This window comes from Triticum urartu, chromosome 7A, assembly GCF_056163025.1.
Source record: "Triticum urartu cultivar PI428250 chromosome 7A, HENAU_Tu73, whole genome shotgun sequence".
Classification (NCBI taxonomy): domain Eukaryota; kingdom Viridiplantae; phylum Streptophyta; class Magnoliopsida; order Poales; family Poaceae; genus Triticum; species Triticum urartu.
Window position 1 is genome coordinate 22,125,883 of NC_141879.1, and position 26,099 is coordinate 22,151,981.

Below are 26,099 nucleotides of genomic sequence, written 5' to 3' on the forward strand. Positions count from 1 at the left end.
AGCAAGTATAATCAAGAAATACCTTGACTGTGGAAATGGAAGCCCTGGAATTCTCATTTATGCAGGTTACTAACACAAGATAGTACACACTGTATATTGCTGATCAGTCAATCGCAGATTATGTGTCCACTCAAGTATTGATTGATCTCCTATACCGCTAGGATATAGCATGTTCTTCTTGTCACCACGCATGCATACTTAATCTCACATCATTGGGTATTGTGAAACTCAAATACCCCACGATTAAACAGTATGCTATTTTTGAAGGAAAATATATGATTCTAAATATATGGACTGCTACTATTGGTTTTCTTGGACATCTATTTCATAAGGCAATTGTTGCTCTGATGCTTTAAGAGGGCACCTGCGGATGTAGTGTTGTACCCACAATCTCACAAATTATTAAACAGTATATTTGGTACCAGGCATTATCAAGGACAAGTCATCTTGATGGGGAATGCACTTACTCCTAACTAAAAAGGAGGGGATATGAAAAACACAGCAAAATGGCTATTGAGTGTTCTTTTCAGTAAGAAAATATGCCAACACTCTAAATATCAGCTTTCCAAAATTTGTGTTTGGTACCATTCATCTGATATATCAGCCATTTCTTTGCTTCCTGTTCTCATACATATCCGATTTCTCGATGACACCACTGCCTTATTTCAGAAGTGATGCATATTCAATGTAATGTTTTGGATAAAAAAAGTATAATATCTCGTGACATTAATTCAAGCTTGTATGAACAACACATCAGCACAATCCAAACATGAGTTCACAAAGGAAAAAAAAATCAGCCTACTCATTCGTGCCAATCTCTACTACTTTTAAAGAAAACACCTTTCGTTTCCTTCCAGACAATACTGCTTCGTCCAACCTCACATATCCCCCCTCTCTCCGTTTTGATTTTCCCCCTCGCATCTCTGTTTTTTATTCACCGGTTATCCTTGAAAACCGTCCTAATTGTCTCACTTTTTATCTACTTACCAAAAAAATGTTTTTCTCCTATAAGCCAATTTTTTTCCACCAAATAAGTGGTTTTTGTTTAGTTTGGTAAATCATGGACATGATTTTGTAAAGAGTTATTTACATAATAACATTAAAATAGGAAAGTAATCACATATTAGAATCTTTTTATCCCGTTGCAACGCATGACCGACTATATAGTCTTTACTTGGCGCTGCCTCATGGTGACTGAACAATATTGTGCCAAACTCTGAAAGAAGAAGGACGATGAATGAACACCTCCTCTAGACCTTTAAACAATAGCAGGACCTAAAGTGAATACTAAATAGTACTGATACAGCAATTCCCAACATGAATACCTGCTCGTTCCTCGTGTCTGCATATATACCTCCCCATTTTCGCTCAAGCAGTAGCATCGGCTTCTACTAGTTGGAACACTCTATCGTCACATTTAAATATGTGGAGACTGAAGAAAAAAGAGGAGCTATTTCTGAGGGACAGTAGATGATCAATGTGAAAATGTATAGGTGAATAAGAGACATCGGGAAGAATTGGATCGTAGCTATGGAGACCATGCATCCAGCTCTATTGTATCATACTCAATGGACTCCCTTTACCTGCCACTAGTGCCATTCTGACAGCAGAACCATACTCTGAGGAGGCTAGAACATCTAGAGATGATGAGTATTGTGGGTGAGTCGGTGAGATCATCATAATCTACTAGGCAGGGTCCTCGACACAAGCATCAGGTGAGTCAGGTGCGGTTTGGAGTAGCTGCTAGAACACAATTTCATTTTCTCACTACCTGATGGAGCTGCTACCGTTGAGCATGCCCTTATTTCTGTCGACAACTAGGCTCCTCTACTCATCTATTGGCTCTTGTGTGTGCACTAATTAAGGATTAATGTATGTGGAGTGTGGACCATGCATGCAAATCTTAGAAATCTCACTCATCCTTCCCACAAGAAGCTGGTGCACTGTCCCCATATGCCTGGTCGGTCCCAGATATCGATCCTAGTTATACTAGTACAATAGTACAATATATATATATATATATATATATATATATATATATATATATATATATATATATATATATATGTTCATTTTGCTGCCACATATGCATGCATCGATCATCTCACATTCTTAATTCTGGCCTGCCGCGATATGATGTGCAACTCCCGGGTTTTCTTGAATTTCCGGTAGACGACAATAATTTCATGGTAGAAAGATCATTATAAAAGTGAATAGATGAAATAGATGGCGGCAATTTTTTGTCGAGCAGATAGATGACGCTCCTGCATCCACTGATATATAATTGTTGCACGATAGATATTAATTAAAAATTAGTGATCTTTAAAGGAGAAAAAAAGAGGAGCTAGCTGGTGCTTGTCAATCCTAGCTTGACACGGTACCGCAATGTCGCCGTCGGAACATAGACACACAACATTACATTATTATTAGCTCACATGATGCAACTAATATACATCCATTTGGCACAAGGGACACCATGTTAGTATTTGATTTGTAGGGACACAATGTTATTTCTTATGCACAGTAGTAATTAACCACGGTGTTTTGATTGATCGGGTCAAATGATGATCTCAGCGGCGCAGCTAAGCTCCACGGGACACACACGGTTAATTGTTGGCTTTGACTAAGGTTAACACGGAGAGGCTAGGGTAGATGTTGACCATGTATGACAATCCGGTACGTACGTATGACCAAGTTGGCACTTAGCTAGCTCCTCCTGGATGGCACTCGCCATCGTTTAATAATTCCGTGCCTGCAGCGAGGAGATGCAGCTAGTTGATCTATCAACTAGAGCCGGCTTGCAGGCTGCAGCCATGCGACGCGCCGGGCGGCCGTTCAGATGAGTGACGGTGTAGTAGTGTTGTCGCTCGTTCTTTCTAGGAACCTAAGGCCATGTTCAATTCATGGCATATAGAAATATAAAAGTTGTAGAAAATGGGATGGACATGCAGTATCTCAAATTCTATAGGAGAAGATACGTTATCTGGTTCAATGGATGGGATTCTGCCCATTAGATGCAAGCTATTGTTATTTTCCTTTGAAATGTGAAGGATAAGAACCAATCTATTGCAGAAAAACAAAGGTCTCTAAAGGAAAATTTTCTTCAGGAATACCATCCTTTGGAATTCATAGAAAATTGCTCTAAGAACTCCTGTGGTTCAAAAGAAAAAGTGATAAAATATAGGAATAGGAAATTTTCCTAGGCTGCTACTATCCATGACTTTGTTCACAAGAATGGGGCAAATGAAAAACATTGAGAAAAATTTCCTTCGATCTGAGTTTCAGAGGAAAGACGTAGGAATTCTAACATCCACTAGGACCTTTTAAATTCGAATGCATGGACAACGATACTAGGATCCTTAGTGGCACAATAACAATCTAACCATATACTTTTTCCTGAGAGACAACTGCATGATGGTTGGAAGTGTAGATTCCCCCCTAATCTATGCTTGTACATGACGTATTATCTTATTAAAAATAGGATTCTCCAAAAATCCTGTGGGAAAATACGAGGAGAAACATTTTGGTATGTTGCTAAAACTCCTTAGAACTTAGTGAAAAAATAAGGAAAATATGATGGAACACATAAATGGTTATTGTCTCTTTTAAGTCAATACAAGAAAACCACATAATTCAGATGAAAAAGATCATTTCTGAAAACAAACAAAGAAGTGTTGATTATTGCTTCCAAACTTTCAGGGTGCATTTCTCCACGATCACAAGCGAGGAAACCTAGTTTTAAAGCACGGTCACATGCTTTGCTAGACGTTTTTTTATTCTCAAAATGGAGGATGAGCAAGAAATATATCACCTAGACCTTTCCAGAATTTGAGGACATCATGACAATAGTACTGAATCAACAACAATCAACCATAAATACCCCGTCGCTTGTTGCGTGTGCATATATACCGCCTCATCTTCACTCGTGATGTAGCATCGAGTTATACTAGTTGGAAGAATCTTCTATCACATTCAAATATGTGGCATACGAAGGAAAAGCCCGGAGCTAGTCCCGGAGAGACAATAGATGAAACATTAAAAGTACGTGAAAAAAGTATAGGGGAATAAGAGACACCAGGAAAAGCCGAGCTGTCCTGCCGACGTGGACCATCCCTATGGTTCTATTAGAGCAAGAGTATGCACATTGCACTTGCCCAAGTTTGCATTTGCCCGCAAGTAGGCCCTGATGCTGTCGTGGGAGAACATCCATAGCCAGCACGGCATCAGGGAATAAGTATCTAGGGAGAACATGACCGTTCTCAGAGCTTAGCGAATGTCGGCCGTCGGATCGTTCTTTTGATGCGTTTCAGGCTGTTCGATCTCGCGCCTGGAAGATCCGGGCCTTTGAATAAAAAACGGACACTGCTACAATGAATAGTATAGAAGCATTCGTGCCACCGCCTGTAAAATTGGGTGGCCACCGAGGGCATTTTCGTCATTTCATCTAGAGGTGTATAAAAGGCGACGGCTCGCGTGGAGATGACCTAGCCGTCGCTCATCTCCCACTCGCGCCAGCCCCTCTCCTCTTCCCCCGCCTCACCTCTCCCCACCCCCGTTCAAACCCTAGGCGCCGCCGCTCGCCCAGGCCATCCTCCCGCCGTGAAGGAAGCGGCCAGAGAGGGAGGGCGTCGCCGGGTGTGCGCGTGCCTCCGCGGGTTCGCGCCGCGGTTGCCGGAGGCGTGGGCGCCGCGGGTCAACTGTGCCGGGGAGGATGAGGGCGCCACAAGCCTCGTCTGAGGTCGCCTCTCCATCCGCCACGGCTCCGACGCTCGTCCTCCTCATCGGCAGTTGCCTCTCCATGCACCACGGCCCCGGCGCTCGTCCTCCTCACCATTATCACCCAGCGATCCTCCCCACCCTGGTGCGGCCTCTGACCTTGACGGTGGCTGCTAAACCCGCAGGTCTCTCTCTCTCTCTCTCTCTCTCTCTCTCTCTCTCTCTCTCCACTGCTGATCCCCTTTTTTGCAGCTCAGTATGCTAGGGAATGGATTCACAGTCACAATGGAGTACTGGGTGTGACATCCAGCCTCAGGTTGGTATTCTACCCCTCTGAGATGTAATCTTGTGTGCTGCAGTCTACCTTGAGGAGAGGGATTAGCAATTTTTGTTTTCTTCTTGTGGAGGAGATTCTCAGATTTAGCTAGGTTCCAAAGAAGATATTTTTCTTTGTCTTTCTTGATTTGTTTGTACCTTGTTGCCAAGGAAGGCCTTGGATCTAGCTAATTATTTACAGAGCACATGTTTGTTGCCTTGCTTGGCTTGTTGGCTGTATTCTGCTCTATGTCCGTGTATGCGTAGAGGTGCTAGCTAAGATAAAACTGTATGCATATATGTGTGTGTTTTCTTTGCTTCGGTTGAAGATGTACTGATTTTGCCCCAAAAGAAGCCATTAACATTGCAATTTGCTTGATTCCCACTTGTGTTATTGTTAAGCATGATTTCTTTTTTTTCAGGAGCCTATGTGATGTGTACCTGTGTTGGTGCCTTTACAGAAGATCCATTATGCCTCCCTCTCGGTAAGCATGACAAGCTTTTACTTTTACCTGAAACATGGTGTGGATTCTGTCAATATTAGGCTCTCAGCTACATGGAAGTGATAGTACATTTTAGTTCTTCATGCTTATTATCATTCTTGACAATTTTGTATTTGCAGTGTTAGAAATTTTCAGTTCTCCATCCATGGTAACTATCAATATATAACTCCAGTTCATGTTATTCTAATTATACATGAGGGTATGAAAAATCCACACTCTTATACATTACTACTACTTTACTTCATATATGTGTCTTGATAAATATGTGAAGGACGTGAGGTGTCGCTGATGAGATCTTTGTGCTGGCCAGTGATCATGGGCAATGTTATATAGTTAGTTTGATATGTTATATGGTCCAGCTAGGTTCGAAGGAAGGGGATCTTTCAATCAGTCCCATATTCATGTTAGTTTTATAACAAATCGGTGAAAATTACTTCTGTGTGTTGTTGCTTCAAGTTGAAGTTTGGTCACTTGTTTTAAGGTCTACCCTGCCGTCATTTCTATAAAAATAAACAAATTCTTTATTTATAGTCGACTGCCATTTTTCCTTTTGGCTATGTGTTGGTCGCCCTTCATCCACGGCTGCTCGCGGGCGCTCCCGCAATGCCGCGGGTAAAACTGGTGGTGGCTATGGCATTGCCAGCGGCTCTGCCTCTTGCAGTGACTTTGTAGAATACAAGTCAAGTTTAAAGCTTTCGACCGCGATGGCTGAAAAACCAAAGTAAATGCATCATATATATTCTAATAGATGCATGCCAATCATAGAAAATATGGTAAGCACCTATCCTTCAATTTAGGACCGGCGTGATGTTGCTCTTTGTTGATAGAAATCATACTTGCATAGCTATTTGATTGATTTGATTAATTGATTATAATCAAACTGCACCGTCATAATTTTAATACTGTGATTATTCAAATGGAAAGTGGTCAAAGAAATACATGTACCAAAGTCGCATTGGTTGAGATCATGAGTAGGCATAAAATTCTTGGTCATTATGTTTTTACATCTCTGGGTTGTGTGCATTTTTAATGAGTTATATTGTTTAGTGCACAGATAGGGTTCTTTCCTGAACAGAGTGCATTTGCATTGAGATATCAGACAACTGGGATGCTGGATACTGTCCTTCAAGCTGGTGTGCCGTCAATCTCTTGTTCATGCCATCACGTGTAATTCCAGTGCCCCGCCGAGGGGCTGTAGCCGGCCGGTCGGAAGCCATTCTTTTTAGGACGATGATGATTAACCGTGGCTGAAATAAGTGTGCCTCTGAGCAATCGAGACACCTGTGGGTATCAAGTTGGATCCTCCCTCGTGTCTCTAGAATCCTTTTTTATCTTGTGATACCTGTTGTTCTGTCCTTGGATGGTCATTCTTGTTGAGTGATAACCAGGGCAGCTCCACTGTATCAACATATTGATCTGGTGATAAGAGATGATGGGGGTAGGTTATATGATCGAGGAAAAGGGGATCTGAGCCCACTATGCAATGAACCCTGTACCCTTATTTGTATTTAAAGGTGTTGCTTGTTTATGCTCTAGTGTTTATAGCCGTCTTATGTGGTTTACATGTGAATGCCCTGGTCATATAGCTATGCTCCTGGATTTGCTAAATTGATCAGTGGCGTTCGTGCTAGGGCGATGATGATTAACCGTGGCTGAAATAAGTGTGCCTTTGAGCAATCGAGGCACCCGTGGGTATCAAGTTGGATCCTCCCTCTTGTCTCTAGAATCCTTTGTGATCCTGTGATACATGTTGTTTTGTCCTTGGATGGTCATTCTTGTTGAGTGATAACCAGGGCAGCTCCACTGTATCAACATATTGATCTGGTGATAAGAGACGATGGGGGTAGGTTATATGATTGAGGAAAGGCGAATCTGAGCCCACTATGCAATGGACCCTGAACCCTTTTTATTTGATTTAAAGGTGTTGCTTCTTTATGCTCTGGTGTTTATAGTCGTCTTATGTATAGATCTTTTCTCTCTTATATCTTTATTGCATATAAGTTGTTCTTGATTTTTTATTGTTTGTTGTTGGTCCTTAATTTAATTTGGTTAAGAGTATTTTGGTCCTTGATTTAATTTGGTTAAGAGTAAGAGTAAGTTCCATATAAGTTGTTCTTGATCTTTTATTGTTATACTTGATTTAATCTTTTATTGTTTGTTTTTGGTTCTTGATCTTTTATTGTTTGTTGTTGGTCTCTTTTATTATCCTTGTGTGACACGGCTCTGTAAACCGCTGAAAAGGTCTAGACTGGTTCATTTTCTTGCCTAAATAGAAATAACTCTCCATTTCGATTTCATTGATTTTTTGGACAATATGGCCCTTACTGTTGTTGCATGGCAAGGTTGTCTTAACAAAAAGTTCTATCTATAGTCCATTCGGTGTCGTTGGAATAACATGATAATGTCCAGAAGAAGGATGTCAAAGTAGCGCAACCAACAATTGGTTTTCAAAGACTTTTAATTCTATCCTAAAACTATTAAGGTTGAGAAAATATGATTCATAATATCTAAGAACATTTTATGCTATGATTACTCTAATCAGTAATAAGAAAATACTTACTAAGTTCTATATATATGCATGTTCTGTAAATATATTGCTTAGGCTACTTGTGTGTTGGAGAATTATTAGATCCTTTTCTCCATTAATACTGGCATCCACTCTTTCTTCTTTGTATGTTCAAATTGTAGATAAAATGCATATGTGGCATGCGCTTTGGTCCTTGTTTTCTCTTTATGTCGTACCATCTATGATGATATCTTCTAGCTCTGTAATTTTCACACAGAGGGAGGGAGAGGGAGGGAGAAAGTACATTTAGTTGTTTCAATTTTAAACTACACTTGAGCCCATGTTCCTAATAGCCTCAAACTGATATATGTTTTGCCTTACATGAATTGAACTATGCTACTCTAATATCAGAAAGCAGATAGCTGTAGGTTTAGTTTTTATTTAAAAGTAGTAGCCACCGTATACGTCAGACTGTTTTAGATAGTAAATTGTAACGTCTGCAAACCCTTGATGTAAACTAGCCAGTGTTTGTTCGTTAGTTTGGCAAACATGTGTCATTGCGGTCATGAGCCTCCAGTGAACTCCGAAGGACCTCCATTAGGAGGATGCCATCGCCAGACTGGCAACGAGCCGTGGTGAGCCCCCTCATCCTTTTCCCGTCCTTCCATGGGCCTCTCCTTCGTGGTGCTGATATGGTGTGCCGCTGCCGGTGAGAGCAGGTGACAAGAAGGAAGCAGAGAGACAAGATTTGGTAGGATCCACTGGCCTCCCCCCGGCGACCAGCCCTTCTCCCTCGCCCTCAGCCTTGACACTGTCGCTGACGCCTCCGGGAGCAGGGAGGCATCGGCACCGATGCCGACAAGGAAGTGGTGAGCGTCCTCTCCACTTTTCCCCTTTTCTGCTCGTTGTGTGTCGGGCTGTGGCTCATGTATGTTTATTCTCCTGTATTCCACAACCTTTGGTTAGGGTTTAGTGCCAGGCTCCTTGCTACTGTAGCTGATGGGAACACTGCTATGGGCTGCTGCATGGTGGCGGGGTTTGGGCATGCCGCTGGTGCTCCTTCAGATTGGTGTGGATGCCTGTGCTCGGAATCTGCTGTATCTACGGGTTCCCAGGTTCTTCCCTTTCTCTCTGATGGCCGGGGAAGGCATACTTTTCTTAATTGATCTAGGCGTTGTCAAATGCTTCAGGTATATATGCCCCATTGTATAGAGTGCATTTTGGATGATTAATCTGGAGCAGATATAACATGTAGATGTTGTTTAACATAAATCAAAGATTGAGATGACAAATATTAAAAATATGAGAAGCTATAAAACTGGCGTGTTGACTGGTTTGTTTTGCAGGTCCCCTTGCTGATTTTATAGTGAGCTAGCATTCTGGATCTTTGGGTAAGATAACTTGTCCAGTGCTTTTTGGCATACCTATGTACAAACCTTTCTTTTTGTTCTCACGTTGCTTAATTTCTCATTCATGGACGGGGGAGGATCCTCACCGGAGTCTCTCAAGGAGGGGATGGGCACCCAAAGGGGTTGACTTTGATGTGGCCGCCATGCCGACCAGAAGTTTCCTCTGGATGCACACCGCCTATTTTTTGGACTGGAGATATGTTGTCAGCATTTCAAGCAGGTAACGCTCATCTATTTATATTTCAGAACATGGTCTCCTTATTGACATGATGGGTGTCGAAAAGAAAATTCTTAGAGCCCGTTCGGTTCCTCTCCGCTCCCTCGACTATGCTCCGGAGCGGAGCATACTGCAGCTCATTTTTACGGAGCGGCTCAAAGGGAGCTCCACAGCTCCGCGGATTGGAGCAGAGTGGATAGATTTTGAACAGGGCCTTACCTAGGTTCATACACTGTGCATAAATAGGCCAACACTTTGAAGAAAAAGGGTCCCCCCCTCCCCCCCGCTTTAGATTATAAAGCACTGTCCAACCGATACAACCAGTTTGCGGGGGCCGCAGCACAAACAAGCCCAAAAGAAAAAGGAGAGAAAGAAAAAAAACAAATGCCGACGCCGGCAGCTCAACTAAGCGAAGATGACCGACACCCGCTGCATCCACCAAAGAAGAACCACCGCCCGCCAAGCACTCTGAAGCCTCGCGTACCAAGCAACATCTTCAGGAAGAAATGCGACGACGACGCCGCTGCTGCCCGGACAAGTCCTAGGGTTTCCCCCGGTATGCGGATAGCAATGGGGAAGGGGGTATCACCGACGCCCCTCAGGAGGGTCCGGCAACGCCCACGGGCGCAGCCGCGCCGGTGGCAAACGAGCCGCCAGAGATTTCTTCCGCCTCGAAGCCACCACCGCCACCTCAGACAATCAGAAGCGCACCACCCAACAAGCCGCCCACCAGCCTGTGCCACCACGAATATCGCACCATCTTCACCGTTTCACTGATGCCACCAACACGAGACCTGGAGGTGGGACGAGAAGACACCGGGCACGGAGGCAACCGCACCGCAGCCGACAGGAGGGAACAACCTCCACCACCGCGCGGAGCTGACCGGACATGGCAACAGGGACTTGCCGGGCCACCACTGGCCCGGCCGGACCCCAACGGGTCCGGACAGTCCCTGCAGCCACGCTGCAGCACACCGGCCGCCAGAGCCACCACCACCGCAGCCACGGCCCCCTCGTCCCACCACCAGGGAGCCACGCCGTCGCGCACCAGACCTCAGGCCTGCCCCAGCCCAGATGGGGCCCGAAAGAGCCCAGATCTGGGCCGAGCGGGCGCCGCCGGCCAGCCGCCCACCGCGCCGCCCCGCAGCCAACGGCCACGCTACGGCGTCGAGGGCACCCGAGGCCCAAAGGACGCCGCCGCCGAGCCTCACCGCCGCTAGCCGAGCAGCACCGCCGCCGGGGAGGAGGGAGCCCCGACTCTCCCTCCCGGCGCGCGGGGAAGGGACGTCCGCCGCCGCCGGTGCCACCCGGACACGCCGGAGGCCGCAGCCGGCGGCGGCGAAGGGGGATGAGGGAGGAGGAGGACCAAGACGGGGGGAGGGCAGGGGGGCGCTCCGCCGCCTCGAGGGGCGGCAGGAGCACAGGGGGAGGGAGAGGGGGAGGGGCAGAGGAGGGGGGACCGGGGGGCACGCGCGAGGCGGCCGGTGCCGGCGGGAGGGGGCGAGGGAGGCCGCCGGCGGCAGGGCGGAACCCTAGCGCGGGTCGCCCCAGCCCAGATGGGGACCGAAAGGCGTTGTCTTCATGTAGTTTGCTCGCTCCCAAGGAGAAGGGGTGCCACTTGGCCGGCGAAGTGGCCGGCAGCAGGAAGTATGCCGTCGACATCGTCGAGCTCCGCTTGAAGGACGGCATGAAAGGCGCTCAACGACCAGATCATTGTCCTCTCCAAGAGGAGGGGCCAGCTCAAGGGGGCACAGCTAGCTCACAACAGCTCAGTTCCTCCTCCCTTCTTCTCTGTTTCATGTTCAATTGTTCAGCTACATAAATTATATTTATGCGGTGGAAATTTTTTCACAGAAGCTGCTCAGAGAATTGGCTGAATTAGTGTGTCAGATTTATTCTTAATTAGAAATTTCTCTCTAGCGGTGGTTGTATTGGAAACATCTCCTTCCAAAAAGTAAATGTTTTCACACTAGATATTTAATGTTTCTTCAGATAAGTGATGCAATGAGTAGTACTGTAGTCTTTCATGGAATTTATACTGAAAGACACTTGTGAACTCTAAATATTTTTATTTACCTCCAAGATTGAAGCCCTCACTAAAAGGTAAATTCTTATTCCTCTTTGTGCAGGATACTACTGTGAGATGGTCTGATACATAGAAGACGGACTCAAGCCCCTCTAGGGAAGCATCCAGTATCCCTGTTCTAGCAATTTCGCCGGAACGTCGACCGCCTATGCTCCACCTGAGGTACGCTGTTCTAAAATCCATACAGCTAAGCCGTGAGTAGCCTTCAAGTAGCAAGTTGTTATGTTTCGAAATTTATTTGAAAGATAATGTGTTTTGGGCTTTATACTTCACCATGATCTTTTACTATGTATCTGCATCGATAGCATCTATCGTCATTACCTTGCCATATACAGACATGCTGTGGAGTTTTGCAAGCAAAAGTGAAGCCTATAATAATGAGTGACGATTGTGATATGATTACTGGATGAGTAATTCAGGGCAGGAAAGCTAATTTACTGAAAAAAGGTAAATACTGTATTAAACATAGTACAGATGTACTTCGCTTGCCAATTTTAATTTCCATTTAGATCTAACATGACGTCGTACTTATAATTTCCACAAAATATTGCCGGTCACTTGCGTATGTTGGATGTGAAAAACAGCAATATACACTTTGATACTTTGAGGCTATAAGAAATAGTAGGGATGATATGCTAACCCTTCCAGTCTGCAACAATTTATTCCTGGTCCCCTTGCCTCGCTTACAGTTCATGTAGTACCATGTTTATGCTTCAAACCACCCACGACATCCCTCTTCCGCCCATTCTATTTTATTGATATTGCTTCCAAATACACATATGCATGTAGTTACTCTTTTACAGTACTAATGCCAGATATCATAAGGTAGAAAGTAGTGCTATTTTAGTTATGGAGTCAGCAATGCATGTTACTGGAATGATCAGCTAGCATGCAAATGAGCTCCATTTCTTCTCTTTCAGATACGATCTTATGTTCTGCCTGAACATAGATGCTTCCGCTGTGCACTCCATTGTTCTGTCTTATCACAATTGGGTATTGAAAGCGCCTATTTTGAATGCAACAATTTAAATATTTACTGCTCTCTGTCTCCCCATGTTTAGTGACGACGAAGTGATGCATACGGAAACATGTTCGATAAGAAACAGCATGTCAATATGGAATATAAGCTGAGTGAGTATTGTGTATGATGAGCCCTCCAAACATTTTGCAAGGCCTGTAAAACAGTGGAATGCAGCACTAGCAGAAAGGAAGAGCTGTAGACTCAATCGTGGACTACTTGAGTTAACTATTTGCTCAATACATCAAGCACCAGGCCTCTCCTACTCCTGCTCTCAAAATGGAAAAGGAGATCAGGCAACTAGGGATCTGAGTACTATAATTTGATAATTTGTGTTTTTTGGGTGCTAAAATAATATGACTATTGATGTACATTTTTCTTATGATCAGGCATGAAAGTGTCACCTTTTCTTAGAAGTGCCTTATTCTTAGCCAGTCCTTCCAATTAACACCTTATTGATTGGAACATAATGAGTAAATGTATGTGTGGTTCTTTCTGTTTAAGAGATTCAGATGAAATTATGGAAGCTACAACCTCTGTATCTTAAGACCTTTTTTATACCAAAAAGCTCCTTGCACATTAAGTTGTTACAGAGGGAGTATATTGGAGCGACTGTATCGCATTAATAATTTGGCTTCCATCTTGGCATTACCTGCTTGATCAAAACGCTGGGACCGGCACCCTCGCGCCAAGGCGTGTTCCCGATCTAGTAGGTAATGCTTGCGGAGGGGACGAGTGTTCTACATGGTAAGCCTTAAAAATATGACTCATTCTGCCCACAAGAACCTGGTACACTGTATCCATATGCCTGGCCGGCCGGTCCCCGATATCGGTCCTTGTTATACTGGTACAATAGAATATGCATCCATATCGATCAACTCACATTCTTAATTCTGGCCTGCCTCGATATGATGTGGAACTGCCGGGTTTTCTTCAATTCCGGTAGATGACAAGCAATTTCCTGCTAGAAAGATCATTACTATTGAAGTTAATAGATGAAGTAGGTGGCGGCAATTTTTTACCACGCAAACAAATGACGCTCCTACATCCACTGATATATATGATGGTTGCACGCTAGATATGTTCATTAAAAATTAGTGAACATGATGATCAGTTCACATGTTCACATGTTCATAATGTTTATTTGTAGAAATTGACGGGTTCACATGATTAGACACTGCATTTTGATTGATCAGTTCACATGATGATCTCAGCGGCGCCGTGGGGCCACACACGCTTAATTATTGCCTTTGGTTAAGATCCACACGGAGAGGCTGGGTCGGGTAGAGGTTGACCATGCATGACAATCCGGTACGTACTTACACGCAGCCGGGCAGATGAGTGGCCGTGCAAGACTATATCTTATCTCTCGTTCTTTCGCGAAATAATATTTTTTTTGCCAAATTATCTCTCGTTCTTTCAAAGGAACCTAAGGCCTTCTCTATTTCATAGTGTAGGAACATGAAATGGGGTAACATATATCTCAAATTCTATAGAAAAAGAGATGTTATTTGGTTTAATGGATATGATTTTTCCCCATTAGATCCGAGCTAATGTATTTTTCTTTGAATTGTTAGGGATATGAACCAATCATGTATATGAATGTGAATCTATTCCTGCAAAACAAAGGGCCCTAAAGGAAATTTTCCTACTAGAATACTATCCTACGGAATTCCTAGAAAATTCTTTGCAAGGCTCCTTTGGTTCAAAGAAAAAATGGAGGAAAATGTAGGAGTAGAGTTTGTTAGGGATTAGATCCGAGGAGGAATGGGATTTAGAGACCCGCACTGTTTTATTAAGGCAATGTTAGCTAAACAAGTTTGGAGAATTTTATCAGACCCCGAAAGCCTTTGCGCCAGAGAGTTGAGGAGTAAACACTTCCCAAATGGAGATATTATGAAAGCAAAAATGAAGAAAGGCTCATCATTCACATGGCAGAGCATCTTGGCGGGATTACATACTTTTAACAAGGGAGCTATCTAGAGAGTAAGGGACGGGAGGGAAATTGATATATGGGAGGATGTGTGGATCCCACAAAACTCAAATAGAAAGGTACTAACACCCAGAGGTCAGGCACTAATTCGGACTGTTGACCAGCTTATTGATCCAATTAGTGGTGATTAGGACGAAGAACTAGTACGGTCCATTTTCTGGCCTATAGATGTGGAACACATCCTTGCGATCCCCTTAAGTCAGCACGAAATGGAAGATTTCGTGGCTTGGAGGTTTAATAAAAAACGGTCTTTTCTCAGTTAGATCGGCATATCATGTGGAATGGGAATCTCAATTTGGAAACAAATCATTGAACTGGAAAGACCAGGATCTGTTAATTGTACTAAAGTATGGGAGGAGCTATGGTCCTGCAAATTGCCGGCAAAAATAAAATTTTTTGGGCGGAAGTGCTTACATGGGATCCTGCCTGCTATGGGGTTCTAGCAAACAGGCATGCCACAAAAGTTAGCTCTTGTCCAATATGTTCTAGGTCTTGTGAAGATATAAAACATACTTTATTTCATTGTCTGCATGCTCGAGAAATTTGGAAGAGAATGGGATTATGGGAAATTGTTAAAGAAGCTAGCGAGGTTGATCGCGCTGGGAGTGCAGTCCTTGACTATTTATTTGCAAGCAATTTTATCAAACCAGTGGACAAATCATTAAGTGATATTAGGGAAGTAATATTAACCACGGCTTGGTATATTTGGTGGATGAGAAGACAGAAGGTGCATGATGAAAAGGTGCAGGACATATCTCATGTAACAATGTCTATCCACGTTTTAGTGGCTAATTTTACAAGGGCGACATCAAGGCCTGTTAAGGGGAGAATGAGTAAATGGTGCAAGGATCCTGAGGGATATGTGACTATCAATGTAGATGCAGGGTTTGATATAGACCTGGGAACTGGGTCAGTAGGAGCTATTATTCGAGAAGACAATGGCCAATTTGTAGCTGCTAGTAATCTGAAACTAACTACAGTACTTGATGCGACGACTGCGGAAGCTACTGCTGTCCTTCATGGCCTTTATCTGGCTAATCAAGTTGGGGTTCACAAGATGGTGATTCAGTCGGATAATATTGAAGTCATAAATACGTTGATCAACAAAGGATTTTCTGGAATGGCAGCTGCTTCCATATACGAAGATATCCTTGTTCAGTCAATTTCGTTTACTAAAGTTAGCTTTGTTCACTGTCCGAGGGAGGCCAATTTAGTCGTTCATTCTCTAGCTAAAGACTGGTGATCAACCAAATGTGTGGGTTGAGGAACCTCCTAGATTTATTGTCTTTGTTAATTGACGATGTATCTGTGATTTGAGCAATAAAGTGAGCCATGAAGGCATTCCCTAAAAAAAGCTGGCTTACCACTTACCTAAAACTAATCACCGGCAAGCGTAATCACAACTTGCCTGACACAACTTGTACTTGCACCTGCTAGCTACTACTAATTAGGACACGCTATTACATGGAAATTTACTCATGTTTGGATTACTCCAACCCCCTGATGATGGTTGCATACGCTAGGTGATAATTACAGATTAATCATCCAATGCACGCTAGCTAATACTAAGCATGTGTATCTGCTGGCATAACACGGTACGACGATGTTGCCGTCTGAACATGTACACAACTACATTTTTGGCCGTATTGTATGCAGGGATGCACTTGATTGCCAAATGGCATGCGCATCATGTTACTGTTTGGTAGTACAGTACACTGCCTTTTGATTGATCTATTCACATGATGATCTCAGCGGCACTAGTTGCAGCGGCCACACACCCTTAATTATTAGCTTTGGTTAACTCTCCCCGTGGTCGTGGATGGGTCCTCGCAGCAAGCTTATAGGCTAATACTAGTTAATTAACTAAGTAAACTGTGTTAAGCTTTAGTCGTTAGTATCATGCATATGATACTAGTCTATAATACTACATCCCTAATGCATAGTATCATATGTTGGTATCATAGAGGATTACATTTATTGTCATGCATGACACAAAGTAGCACGTCATTTAATATGATACGGTATCATGATATGATACTCAAGCCTCTCTTTCTTCATTTAATTCTATGCCACTTCATCAAAATTGCTTAGTTGGCATGCATGATACTACCTATGATACTCCCATTAAGGGTAGCTTGACACATGCAGGCAGGATGTTTGGCAGACACACCAAAATCAAGGTAATTTAAGTACTTCATGTTCAGTAATCTAAGCGCGTCTCCATCATGTCTCCATCGCGTCCTACATGCGGTATATCCTGCTATATAGGACGGCAACACAACATTTTAAGAGACAATATTTCCGTGTCTGCAGGGAGGATGCAGCTACCGCTCATTATCGACTAGCTCAATACCATCAGATCAAATTCCAGCCTGCCTGTCAGGTGTGTTACGGCTGCGGTGGCTACACTGGAAACATACACGAGGACATAGCAGGCTCTCGTTATCTTTCATATTATAAGGAATATATGTATCTCCATGAAATATATCCATTTGTTCAAACGAAATGAATAGTTACCGCCTAACTCGGCAAACCAGGGCGTAGCCCTGTTTCATAATGAAGCACCAACTAATGAAAACAAAGTACATGGTACCGAAAACAAAACAACAATAGTCTGTTGGGCTCACAGCATAAGAAAATCCAACAGGAAGAAAAGAGCGGAAGAGAAAGATCACTAGTTGACGGGAGATAGCCGACGCAACATGCCCTGAAGTTTGGTGATGATATTGTCCTGGATGCTGTGATCCATATCTGTAGTGAGTAACCACCACTTTTGCAAGAAGGCAATACATTTCAAAATGGCGTATGTAGCATGAAGTAGAGGTTTGCAGGCAATCGCAAGTTTGTTGCAGATATTCCATAAGGTCCATGTGAGGCGTCTCCTCCTACCCGAGGTTTGAACCGGGATCACAATTAAATCGGCTACATCAGAGGTGCACCACTACACCCCACAACTTCCTTCATGCAACTCCATAGGAATTGATCTGCCACGCACGTGAATAGAATGTGGGTGATGGACTCCTCCGCGCAAATCACTAAGGCCATTTCGTTTCCTAACTTCTGTTCCTAATCGTAGGCATTCCCGAGAAGATGCACTGTTTATGAAAACCTCTCACCCCCACCAATGCGGCCACACATGTTCAGAACAACTAGATGATGCCCCACGTGTTGCTGCGGGAACCATGATAAAACATATGCATAAATATATGCTGAAAAACTAAAGCGATTGCAAAACAAATTTAAGCATGCTCTTGGATTATATTTTGAAAAGAATAAAGCATATGAGACATGTGAGAAAAATTTGTATTAAAATAGAAAACTATTGGATTGAAGTCAAAGGGGTGGCAGTTTTAACAAAGATGTGTATCATGACCTACATATATTTGCTCCAAGCGTCCAACGTACAAATATATGTAGGTCATGCTACAAAAATGTGTAACATCATGGTCTATGTCCGCACAAAAATTAGTGAAAGAAATTGAGATGCATGATTGATTACTGCACAAATTGTAACTTATGGACACATGCAAGACTTGATGACCTGGCATGATTGCATGAAGAGAAAAATAGGTAGTGGGTTACAACTATTTGAGAATTTATGTATGTGGACCGCTGAATGTTCTAAATCCCGTCTCCAAAGAGTCGGGGTGCCCCCTTTGTATCCCTTTGATTATTATTCCAAAGTAATAAAGTATGGGATCCCTAAAAAACTTAAAAAATGAGTCAGGGTAGTCCAACAATTAAAACGTATATAAAATATATTTCTTTTTAGATTTTCTTCTATAATATATATTGGATATGATATGTCAGAGTGGAAGTGGAACATAGCCTGACCCCCCTGCCCACCCCCGATTACACAAATGCACGCAGGCATGCACGCACGCACATATCATCGCTTCCGCATACGTAGTCGGCTCGTTATTGTCCAAGAACAACACATTGCAGTCCTGCATATTACGCAACATTTCCGACCTCCATGGAACCTGCACCGACTCCACTGTGGGTTCCCTGTCTAATTCCGTTGTGACAGAAGTACCTGCCGGAACGTCCCGTGTATATTTATAGATGCAATGGTTCACCATTTGTCACAAGAGAGGCCATGCTATACCTCATATGTTGTACGGTAGATAGCCATACCGTGTAAAGATCGTATACTTTCTTTTTGGCAGGGAATGCAATATATTTGAAGAGGCAATATTAATTAGACACAACATACCCTTTAACTGATCAATTCGTATGTTGATCTCAATGAGTGGCACCGACGAGAGCCACACGCTTAGTTAGCTAGCTTTGGTTAATCAACTTTGGCCTAGTTCTCGATCGATGGTTGCATCTGGCAAAGCCATTGGATGAATCACCTTTTCACATGCACAAATAAATTACTAGAGACTAGTCATCAACCCGTGCCGGTGCACGGGCTAGCTATTTTGAGAAACATGTAGATGCTAAGAATATGAATTAGTTTCCATAACTTACTTTGGAACTATTTCTCAAAAAGTTGAATATCAGGAAATCTATATAAGTACATATTTGAATGTTAATATAACATCTAGTAGTGTATGTAGAAACACTTAAAATATCTTATGGTTTTAGGTAGAGAGAATCTGCTTATCAAATCATACGACTTGTTTTATCATAATACTTTGCAACTTTGATTGCAAAAAATAGTATGCTTATGGATCTACACGGGATTGGGTGCCATATTCCAATCTTAGTATGTACTGATGAGTTACTAAGAAAAGCATGCCCCTTTAACATCTTAACTACCATGATTAGTTGGATTGAAATGCTTTAAAAATCATTTTAGAATTCACTTCAATGTCAAATGAATAAGAAGCAGGAGCATAATGGTTGCTTAATAAGAAGCATGGCCACATCTCCTTACAGTTTTCATTTTGTTTAGATGTAATGTTGTCGAAGGAAAAATGACAAACACTTACCGCCAAAGATAAGTTACGTGAAAAAAAACGTCCATTTTAAGTATCATGTTTTGATAACACTAACCTGATATAGTTGAGAAAAGGTAAGACTTGTAAGTGCATCTAGTGCCACCCCTAGTTCGTTTTGGAGTATTGACGACAAACCTAGTTGAGGGACTAATGTGTTTGTGAGAATTGCAGGAAAACACAGGTAGAAGTCCCTCATTGATTCGGTTTACTATCAGAGATGACCCCTAAAAATGAATGAAAGACATTGAAGTCAAAGGTGGTATATGAAGATATTCACATTGAAGACTATGACAACAGAAGACACGTTATGAAGCCTATGGAACTCGAAGACTTAGATCTTTCATAGTTCTTTTTATTTTTGTTGAGTCATAGGAACCACCGTACTGTTAAGTGGGGTCCAGGAGAACAAGTCAGAATGACTTAAGTGATGCCTAAATCAAAAACCTATGTCTTCGAGTGAAGACAATGAGAGCAAATCTTGTCCAGAGCCGGACAAGTCAGCTTTGTTTGTAGCCCAAGTAAAGTTGCCATGAGAGTTCGAAATCTGACCGTTGAGACACGTGTCAGTTCCTTAGTGACCCAGGGTCATTTCGGACAAATCAGGTCGGGTTGCCAAGTGGCTATAAATAGCCCACCCCCACAACCATAAACGGTTGGCTACTCAGATTTCAATGCACGGCTTTTGTCGTTTGAGAGCAACCCACCTCGAAGCCTTTGAGAGAAAATTTCTAGTGAGGAGAAAAGCCCTAACCACCCAGAGCCAGAGTAAATTGGGCATCACTTAAGTCTTCTTGTCTGTGTGATCTGAAGACTTATTACACTTTAGGACTGTGAATCCTTCAGACGGTTAGGCGTCGTGTTCAGAGCATCCAAGAGACATTGTGGATTGCTAGTGAACGAAGTCTGTGAAGGTTTGGGAGTCTACCTTGAAGACTTACCAGAGTGATTGGGCGAGGACTAAGTGACCTTAGCTCAAGGAGATTACGGTGAGGACTTGGTGCCCTGAACTGTGTGTTCAGGACTGGGTGTCCGGGACTGTGTGTCCTAAGGTTTAAATACCTAGCCGCTCCAACCAGACGTACAGTTGTCACAGCAACTAGAACTGGTCCAACATATCATTGTCTTCAACGAGTCACTGGTTTCATCTTCACTTCCTTCTCTTGCTGTTACTCATTGTGAAGTCATTGCTTGCTTGCTTTATCATTTGTCTTCACAACGTGAATGCATGATCTATTTGGCTTCATAACTTCTTCCTACTTGATCCTTATTACATTGAAGCTGTTTGTCACTGTACTTTCACTCTATTGAATACATGACCATGGCTGGCCTAGTGTAATCTAACTTCCGCTGCATAGTAATAGGCATAATCTTCACTGTTTGTCTTCATAACTCCCAAGTTTTGAAGACTTTCATAAAAATCGCCTATTCACACTACTATATTCACTTGTGCTTCATAAAGTAGTTAGATTCCTCACTTGTACTAATCTATGGGTTCGTACAAATCTGGAACCAACTTCTTATCTATAAGTGAATGTCTTCGCACAATGAGGTCAATGTCTTCTAAACTGATTAATCTTCAAAACCTTCTGAGAATGCATATGACCTCTTCCCCTTCCCTTGCACCTTAATGCTGTCACAGGTACATGTCCGTGGGAGAATCCTTCGGTTCTCATAGTCTGCATTCATTTGCAGAATTCCTACAGCATCACATAAACTCTCCTGAAGCCAGTTCCTGTTTGTCCAGAAAAAGAAAGCCTTTGAAGCCTTTGAAAGATTTGAAGCCTTTCAAGTTAAAGTTTATGGCTTCAGTTGCAGCAGCAAGAAAGGGGGGCAGACAGAGACGTGAGGGAACTTCCAAGGATCTGCCTGAAGACTTGGCAGAAATGTACAAAACAGATCCAAAAGAGAGCTATGGGCAGTGCAAAACCCGAATCCAATGGATTCGACGCTATTGGGCAGAACAGTGGTTCAAATACCACTTCGTCACCCAGGAGTATGCTGAAAAGAATGCAATCAAGAGTCCATGGGGGGATATCTTATACAAGAACCTTGTACCCAGAACCAGAGATGAAGCCATTGCTCAAGGCTTCTACCCATGCATGGTCCGAGGACCACAGCCTGATGATGCACATCCGTCGTCACTTCTCTGGTGTCGTGACGACAATCTCTTCAAACGCAACTTTCAGTTTGCTCAACAGTCTGCGAAGCTAAACAAGAAGAAATTTGGGCTTGACTTCAATCCTGGTCCCTCCTCACCAAGGGAAGATGGCACACGCGACGCGGAACCCAATATCATCGGTCCGTTTGCCAATCTTGAGGGTCTGATCACCCACATCTTAGTCCAAGGGACTGCTGTGAATGACCCTCCAGCTGATTCTGAGTCTGATGAAGCTCCTGCTATGCCGAAGCCAAAGCAGACAAAGAAACCAAAAGCTTCGAAGCCGTCCCCTGCCTCAAAAATCTCAAGGGCGAAGCCATTGAAAACTGCACCTCCTGAAGTCAGTGTGCAGTCTGAAGATGTATCCCGCATCTCCAAGCCCCTGAAGGATAAGGAGCCCCAGCAACACACAGGCAAAGAGCTCACTGCTGCTGCCATTCTGCGCAGTGAAGCCATTGATCTATCAAGCGATGAAGATCTGGGCGATGACGCACTAGAATAGCTCATCAAAAGCAAGGAGGAAACTGAAATCTTCAACAATCTGCCTCTCTTTGATGTCGCCATCATCCACAACTTCATCGATGAATGGTTTGACACACCAGATATAAGCTTCAATGATCTGCAGCTGCCTGTTGGACTCAGCGTCGCCTTCCAAGGCGCAATTGCTTTAGAACTGGCCATTGCTCAGCGCATTGTTGAGCTGAAGCAGAAAATTGATCACGAAAAAGCTCAGTTCAAGAAGCACATGGCCAGTCTCAGCGTGCAGGAAGTGAGAAGCTTCAAAATCATGCTGCATGATCTCAAAGAAAACTTTCTGAAGAAGCATGCTGAAGCTCAAGGCTCGCGTGAAAGGATGAAGTCATTGGCTGACAAATGTGTTCAAGCCTACAACGAGGCTGAAAAGCGCAAGGCACTTGGGCGTCCAGGCATCGACCCCAAGATGGCCGCAAAGAAGAAGAAGCAGCCTGCTGTGAGTGAACCAGAGGCATCAAGACAAGCAGCCACCTCCATTGTCTTCCCAACCGCCACGACTGGCTCGAAGCCAAAGAGCCGGTCAACAGCTTCAGAGCTAAAGAAGACAAGAGCGGCAGAAGCTGAAGCCAGAAAAAGGAAGAGCTCTGAAGCCTCTCCTTCTGCCCCCAGTAAAAAGAAGCGCAAGACTAAGAAATCTAGGGCTGCTCCCACAGAGCCCTTGATGGTTGAACCCCTTTCTATCATTCACCCCAATGCAGAAAGATGACTAACAGTTCATGAGCCTGCTCCCACAGAGGCACCTGACGCTGAAGATATTCCAGCAGCCGACCCACTAGCTGCTGAAGACATTGGTCATCAGGACAATGTGCAAGGTGATGCAGCCCTTCCTCAGCTTGAAACAAGCGAACCCATCAGCATTGGTCGTCCTCTGACGCCAATGGCACAAGATGAGTCATGGGCGGATCGCCCTCAGGAGGAAGAAGACATTCAGGCCCAGCTCACTTTGACACCACAAGCGTCGTCTGCATTCTATAGGCTTCGCAAAGGTCCACGGCCTCAAGTCCAGTCTGCAGAAATTCCGGCTGCATCAGCCGAAGACAATGAAGAAGCACCTCCAGAACTCACTCCCTCGCTCCATCAAGATGCAGTTCCCCAAGAGAACGTGCCTGAAGATGTCCCTCAAACTACTAACACTGAAGCCAATGTGGAGCCCGCCCCACCAAATGCTTCAGCGGACAGCGAAGCCACTGAGCCAGACACTTCAATTCCTGAGTCTGCTGCAGGTCCACAATTTGACTATCACATAGAGCACAGGCCTCATGTCCAGAAGCCAGTCCCAAGGCTTCCAAGGTTCCCAGGTCCTGCATCAGCACCTGGCTCCTTTGATGTAAATAGCTTCAAGGCAGATAACACATTTTTCGATAGCTCCAAGAACCCCTATTCAAGGGAAAGGATTGTATCAGACAGGTTCTGGAGCTATTCACAGCGCAGCTATTATTCTTGCATCTTATACAACCAAGGTCGCATCTTCCCACACAAGCGCCTTGAGGTTGAAGCTATTGCTGGTCTGCCATGTCTTGAGGAAGCTTTGGACTGCTTCAGGCAAGTGGGTCTGCTGCCGTTCGTGACTGATGAAGAGCACTGGAACGAAGAGCTTCTACTTCAGTTTTATGCCACTCTCCACATCAAAGGCTACAACAGAGATCCTAAGACTTGGATCCTGGAGTGGATGACCGGAAATGTCCATCATGAAGCCAATGCATTCAATATCATTGAGCTCACTGGCCTGCCCACTCCAGGCGAATTCTTCGAGGAAGGGTGTCAACTTCATTCTGAAGCTATTGAGAGCATATTTCAGAGACCTGAACCCAATATGAGTCAGATGCTCTCAATGATGAAGCCATTGCCTCAAGATGCACCCTATCCAACTGAGTTCTTCGTTGAAGACCTAGAGTACCTGCCCAGGACCATATATCATATTATCCGGCGGACTCTCTGGCCCATTAAGGGACACTCTCCACATGCCAAGATTGAGGGTGCAATGAAGACTCTCATATTCTATATCATGCATGGCAAATGCTTCAATGCACAGGATCTTTTCATACGACAACTTGCTGCGTCAGGATCGGACTTATTTGGTCTAAAAATCTATGCCCCTTGGGTGATGAGGCTGATCAAACTGCACTCTACAATTTCGTATCAGCCCTCAGCCCGAAACCATCGCATCTTCCTGCCAGATGTGGATATCTCTGCTGAAGCAATATACCCTGAGCCTGCCAAGCAACAAATAAGTCTTCAGAATGTCGAACACCAGAGCTTCACGCAGAATGTTGAGGGTGTTGAAGCCATGTCCAGGGTCTATCCTATGGCTGGCACTACACGTGCACCAGCATCAACTGAAGCCACAGATAGCACAAACGCTCCAAGCCCCAAGAAGCGTGCTCGTGTCCTCACTGACCGAGAGCTTCTTGTGGCCCTTCACCAAAAGCAAGATAGGCATCACGACTGGCTGAAACGTCAGATGAAGAGCCTCTTGGTGGATGTCAATCGTCTTCGAAACCTGGCCACCAAGAATGCCTTCGTTACGCATGAGACTTGCCGTCGTACGTGGAAAGGGCTCTCAATGATCTGCACTGAAGCTGAACTTGCAGAAGATGGCTTCACAGAGCGCTTCAAATTTGACACCACACCTCGTAGGAGGGCTGTGATGCGCAACACACCGTCACTTGAAGACTCTGAGTATTCCTCATCTGCTGCCACCGTCACTGCGAGGATCATTGATGAAGATGATGATGCTACTTCACCACCACCCGCTTCAGCACCTCAAAGCTCAGCACCGCCAAACAACTCCACTGACCCTGCTGCGCCTGGGAACGCGTAGAAAACTCTATGTCTTCAAACCTTTTTGGTCATTCCTGACAAAAGGGGGAGAAGCATATGATGTTTATAGTCTTCAAGCGGGTCAATATGGGCGGGTGCCTTGTTTTGTTATACTTGCTTCGTGTTTGCAACTCTTGTTTTGCTTCATTTGGTTCTTTTGAGTTGTAAACACTAAAACTCGATGGTCGTCTGCTACTTGTTTTACCACTCCTTTTGCGAAGATAAATTCCGCATGTGCGACGACAAATTCCGCACTCATCTCATTCTGCAGACGTCCATTTTCCATTATGCATGTTATTATCTTCATATACTTTCACATGCATAGTAGATTGTCATCATAAGCTGAAGCTGATCTCCACATACAACCTGCCATGTGCATTTGCATTCCAAAAGCAAATTAACTTATATGCACATCTTCAGGGAGAGCACTTGCAACTTATGATGACAATTCCTTTACAGACTTCACACTTTATATTCCCCGTTGAAAACTTCAACTAGTTTGTCATCAATCACCAAAAAGGGGGAGATTGTAAGTGCATCTAGTGCCACCCCTAGTTGGTTTTGGAGTATTGACGACAAACCTAGTTGAGGGACTAATATGTTTGTGAGAATTGCAGGAAAACACAGGTAGAAGTCCCTCATTGATTCGGTTTACTATCAAAGATGACCCCTAAAAATGAATGAAGACATTGAAGTCAAAGGTGGTATATGAAGATATTCACATTGAAGACTATGACAACAGAAGACACGTTATGAAGCCTATGGAACTCGAAGACTTAGATCTTTCGTAGTTCTTTTTATTTTTGTTGAGTCATAGGAACCACCGTACTGTTAAGTGGGGTCCAGGAGAACAAGTCAGAATGACTTAAGTGATG

The 26,099-nt window shown here is 43.8% G+C and overlaps 1 long non-coding RNA gene across 5 annotated transcripts; it reads left to right on the top strand.

Annotated features, from left to right (window-relative positions):
- The first annotated feature begins 9,163 nt into the window (after positions 1-9,163).
- On the top strand, positions 9,164-13,266 carry LOC125532279 (uncharacterized). 5 transcript variants are annotated; one of them, XR_015611765.1, is made up of 4 exons: positions 9,168-9,669; positions 11,796-11,914; positions 12,088-12,199; positions 12,814-13,266. It is a non-coding gene; the product is annotated as an uncharacterized LOC125532279 (long non-coding RNA). The 5 variants fall into 5 exon arrangements; XR_015611766.1 differs by having other exon boundaries at positions 9,164-9,669; positions 11,796-12,199; positions 12,673-13,266; XR_015611763.1 differs by having other exon boundaries at positions 9,165-9,669; positions 11,796-12,199.
- Positions 13,267-26,099: the final 12,833 nt, after the last annotated feature.